Below are 6000 nucleotides of genomic sequence, written 5' to 3'. Positions count from 1 at the left end.
AAGCAATTTTTATAAGACTGTATTTAGGTGATTACAGTATATAAACATGTAATCTGATAATAATCACACAAAGAAGTGGGGAGAAAATGAAGTTATACTAAAGCAAAGTTTTGTGTACTATTGAAACTAAGTTGGTATTAATGCAAACTAGACTATTTTTAGTTAACATATTAATTTTAATTTCCAGGACAATCACTAAGAAAACAACTCAAAAAATATAGTAAAAGACATAACAAGAGAATTTTTCCCTAGAATCGTTCATACCCAGAGTCTCACCCATACCTGATTAAGATAATTTAGAAGATGAGACCTGTAACTTTGAGTGGATGACATTTAGATGGGGCTGATGCTATGAGTTGAGACTTTGAGGGATGTTGGAAGGAGCTCTATGTATTTTGGATGTGAGATGTTACATGAATATTGGGAAGCCAGAGGACAAACTGCAGTAGGTTTAATAGTGGCCCCCCCCAAGAATTTATGTCTAGGCCCTAATTATCAGAACCTGGACGTTATCTTATTTGGGTGGGGGGAAGGTGTCTGCAAATGTAATTAAGGATCTTCAGGCAAGCTCATCCTGGATTACCCAGGTAAGCCCTAACTCCAATGATAAGTGTGCCTAAAAGAAACAGAAGAGGAAGAGGGGCAGAGGAGAAGGAAGCGATGGCAAACTCCAAAAGAAGGTGAATTAGAGATTGGAGTAACATGGCCACAGTCAAGGAATGCTGATAGTCACCAGTTGGAAGAAGCAAAGAACAGGTTTTCCCTTAGAGGTAGAGGGAAGATGACCCTCCTAGATTTCCGATTTCTGGCCTCCAGAACAGTGACAGAATACATTTCTGTGGCTTTAGGCCACCAATTTGTGGTCATTTGTTATAGTAGCCATAGGAAACGATTTCATATTCCAGTCGAAAGGTAGAGATTGGCAGAACGGATTAAAAAAGAAAGAAAAATCATGACCCAACTATATGAGATCACACTTTAGACCAAAGACACAAAAATGTTGAAAGTAAGAGGGTGGGAAACAATACAATACTATGCACACAAGAACCAAAAGAGAACTAGAGTTACTGGCTATACTAATATCAAGTGAAATATACTTTAAGACAAAAATTGTTCGTAGGGACAAAGAAAGACATGATAATAAAATGGTTAATCCATCAGCAAAGCATGACAATTATAAATACATATGCATCTTACAACCAAAACCCAAATTGCATGTAGCAAAACTGACAGAATTGAAAAAAAAAAAAAAAACAGACAATCCAAAAATAACAGTTGGTGACTTCAACACTCCCACTTTCAATAATGGATACAACAACTGAACAGAAGATCAATAAGGCTATTGAATACTTTAACACTATAAACCACTTAGACATAACAGACATCTACAGAACACTTCATGCAACAATAGCAGAATACACATTCTTCTCAAGAGCACATGGAACATTGTCTAGGTTAGACAAGATGCTTGGTTATAAAACAAGCCTAACTAAACTTAAAAGGGCTGAAATCATACAAAATATATTCTCTGACTAAAATGGAAGTAAACAGAAATCACTAACAGAAGCAAAATTGGGAAATTCACAAATACATGCAAATTAAATACACACTCCTAAATTACCGATGAATTAAATAAGAAATCAGAAGAAAAATTAGAAAATATTTTTAATGAAATGAAAAACACAACATACCAAAACTTACAAGTTACAACTAAAACAGTGCTTGCAGGGAAATTAATAGCTATAAATGCTCATATGGATAACTATGTTATTGGGATAATACTTATGAAATATTAATTGATGAGTTGTTTCTAACTTCTATTATTTCTCCTTGGGTTTCCCAGCACTCACTTCTCAAGGTAGCCAGGGAAACTACATCACTACTTTATCCATATTAAATCATTTAATCATCACAACCCTAAGCTATAAGTACTATTATTATCTCCATTTCACCAGTGAGGGAAAGCACAGAGAAGTAACTTGTCCAAGATCACAGAGCTTTTAACTGAGAGACAGGGAATGAAACTTAAAATGTCTGGTATCTAAAGACAGGATGAACTCAGCTAAAGGACTCAATAGTTGGCTTCTGAGTTGCAAAATGGAAGTTTAAATTTTTTAGTAATATACCACAACTTGGCAAACCATGGCCCATGGTCTGTTTTCATAGGACCCATGAGCTAAGAAGGTTTTTTCAGTTTCTAATTTGTTTTCCAAAAGTCCAAAGAAAAATATTTTGTGACCCATGAAAATTGTATAAAACCATTGTTGGTGGTGTTTTTCTTGTCAGAATAGAAGCCAAATAGCCTCACTTATCATACCATGCAGCAGTTCCATGGTTTAGCAGTGGTAAAGTTTTATTCCTATTTTTTGGTTCAGGGCCAAGACTGAAATTATTCTGAGTGAAAACTGCCCTCAACTGTGATTATCAAACACTGAATGGATTTTGAAATTAGTTTTGTTGAAGACTTGACAATATTTCTATACTTAAAAGTTTTTCTTCAGATTTCTACCTCTGGCTGTGACAGTGTAAATGATACTGGGCTAACTCTCATGCTGAATGCAATTAGGAAAGCTGAACAACGTATTTAAAAATTACTTCAAGGCATTACAGAGCAGTCAATGCAGGCAGTATTTAGGGGACTGCATGTTCCTTGAACAAAAGGAAACACAGGAAATGAACTCTATAATCACTTTGGCTTTTTTTCCTAAAAACATTTCCCAATTTACAGAGCTGAAGAATAAATGGAGCCCTAGCAGAAGCAGTGGTCTCCCTGGGCTCACAAAGCACATCTCCAAGAAAGGGCAGCCAAAAAAGATTAAAATGTAAGGGCAAAGACGCAAGGAGCAGGGACCCCAGAGAAAAGAACCTCAAAATCTGCAAACAAATTCCTCTTTTGTAGTCAGCTGACACTAAATTGCATGTGCACAGGATTGTGCTACAGAAAGTCCAGAAGAAAACAGCAGCTGGGAGGTTAAAAACCTCAGCACCAACTGAGCTGCGTCCTAGTGCTGGAGAGACAGGGGTAGAGTTCAATGCCCGAGCCATGTTAGAGGGGCTGGAATTTCTGTGCACCCAAACGGTCACATTCGAGGTATGAGGACTACATTCTAGGATTAAGAGAGAAATATGAACCCTTTAAAAAGAGCCATTTATAGAATCAAAATTATTTGATGTATTCATCCTTCTGTCAAAAAAAATGAACCCTCTTTGGTCTACTTTTCCCCCAGCATATGGTCTATTTGGGGATGGACTATTACCAGTTGTGAGCTGATAAATGTTGCAAAACCATCTTGGTGGGGGGGGAGGCATATCCTGATTTACAGCGTTTATTTATTTCCCTTGTGTAAATATTTCCACTATGACCAATTTCAAGTTAGCAATGTGACATCATGAACAGAGATTTGGGAAGGGATGTGTACAATTCAGTCTCACTAGCAGTGTGCACCAGCTCCAGAACACAGCTATAATCACACACCTAAACCATGTATTTCACATCTTCAACCCAAATAAAAAGGAAAGAATGACCATAAACCCAAATCTGTGTAATAATTTATCATTTGTTTTAATATTTGGAAATGTTGAATTCATTTGAATAACTCACTTTTGAGAGATTTTCTTTTCTATAAGGTGAGACTTAGAAGATAATATTATTCTTGAACATAATTTCTTCCCTAGGCTACAGCCTGAGTCTCCCTCATTCAAAGACAAACAAAAGAAGTGACTTGGACACCAATGAATAATTTTTCCATTGATTTACCTTAAACAGATGGTGATTAAACATAGTTCAATTCAACAAATATTTATGGAATGTGTATTCTATTTAAGTCACTCTGCAATGTAATGAAAGGTTTCCCATGTCGTCAATTATTCTTATCAAAACAAATATTCAACAGCCTAAAAGAAAACTTGTAAGGAAATATTTATTTCTCAAGATTGCAGAAAGGAGGGGGGAACCTACGCAAAGCAAAGAGCAGGGATATAATAGCGTACATGATGAGTTGGAAAGACCAGAAAATGAAAACACTGTGACTCCAAGTCTTCATTTGTTGTCCTCCTGTGGCACATGACTCAGCTTGAAATCATTCCCACCATGACCTGTGCCAAAAAGAGACAACGCTTACATTTTGATTTCATTAATCTGGGACCTTATTATCTTATTTTTGGCTCTCCTCCACTATCAGGGAAGAACCAGACAAGTCCTCTGGGGCAGTTCATGTATGCCTAATTCACTTGTTTTCCAACACTTAAGAAAAGCATCCAGCCAGGCATGGTGGCTCACTCCTGTAATCCCAGTAATTTTGAGGGCCAAGGTAGGCAGATTATATGAGGCCAGGAGTTCAAGAGCAGTCTGGCCAACATGGCAAAACCCCGTCTTTATTAGAAATACAAAAATTAGGCAGGCATGGGGGCACACACCTGTGGCTATGCAACAGCTACTCCGGAGGCTGAGGTATGAGAATCACTTGAACCCCGGAGGTGGAGGTTGCAGTGTGTCGAGATCATGCCACTGTACTCCAGTCTGGGCAATAAGAGCAAGACTCTGGCTGAAAAAAAAAAAAAAAAAAGGAAAGGCATCCTTGTTCTTCCTGAAACCCTGGCTTTATAATGCATTTTCTCCACAACACAGTCTTTCTTTGAGGAAGAATGATCCTATTGATTCCCTAGAAGTGATGGCTTGATGTCCCTTTGCATCTTGATGTAGAAAAACATATATTCTAATATTAAATTATCTAGCCTGCTGAAATGGAGCCAGTATGTTTTCCCTGGCTTATGTGATCCCACTTGCGCCAAATTCTACTTAGCTTTGTTATGTTTAGTTTATCTGTTATAGTAATGTGGAAAAGTGTATCAGTTCCCTACTGCTGCTATAACAAATTACCACAAATTTAGTGCTTTAAAACAACACAGACTTATCTTACTGTTCTGAATATGAGAAATCTGAAATTGGTCTCACTGGGCTAAAATGAAGGAGTCAGTATGGCTGAATTCCTTCTGGAGCCTCTAGAAGGGAATCATTACTTACCTCTTCCCGCTTCTAGAGGCTGTCTGCATTTTGTGGTTTGTGGCCCTTTCTCTACCTACTAAGCCAACAGTGACCAGTCAAGTCTTTCCCACCTCACATCACTCTGACACTGACTCCCCTGCCTCCCTCATTTACTTATAAGGACCCATCTCAAATAATCTCCCCAGCTCAAAGTTATCTGACTTAGCAATCTTAATTCTATCTGCAACCTTAGTTCCCCTCTTGCCATGTAACATGGCATATTCACGAGTTCCAGAGACTAGGACATGGACATTTGAAGATGGCCATTATTCTGCCTACTGTGGAAGGGGAGAAGGTAACAGTGAGTTTCAGCTAGAAAAAGACCAAAGAGTAAAGAGTACACAGAACATTTTACAAGTCCATTTGTTCTAAAAAAAAAAAAAAAAAGTAATTATACATTGTCATTCTGAAAATGAAAATACCTAATTTTAATGGACAGTTCTTCATCTTGCATGTGCATGGTTGAGGTGCATTTTTTTTGCAAATGGAATGCCCTTAAAAATGTCTGCATTTCTATGATAGAGAGGTGCTTAATCTATTGACTGTTCTTCAGAAGTTGCTTCATGTGACCCCGAAGTTGAAGCATGAAAGTCAACATTCCACAGCCAAGGAGACTGATACCCAAAGGCATGATGAAACTCACCTACATTTTCACACTTAGTGAGTGAGAGACCAACTTCAAAACCCTGTCTCTTGACTCCCAATTCAGGGTTATTTTCCTACACAAGACCACATACCAGTGACTGAGGATCCTTGGTAACTTTCTTACTATTGGTATTAGGGAGAAATTGAGTATAAAGTCACTACTTTAGAAAATTAAGGGAGAACAGACATCTGAATGCTACAGTAAGTAATGATACAATTTATTGTTGCAAGGAGGCTGAGTAGACCACAACTTTGTTCTAAATGTTCCTGTAACAGACAATGTTGATTGGCGGACTCCACAGTTATTCCAA

This window comes from Symphalangus syndactylus, chromosome 11 (genome assembly GCF_028878055.3).
Source record: "Symphalangus syndactylus isolate Jambi chromosome 11, NHGRI_mSymSyn1-v2.1_pri, whole genome shotgun sequence".
NCBI classification, from domain to species: Eukaryota; Metazoa; Chordata; class Mammalia; order Primates; family Hylobatidae; genus Symphalangus; species Symphalangus syndactylus.
Note: the sequence above shows the minus strand (reverse complement) of the source record.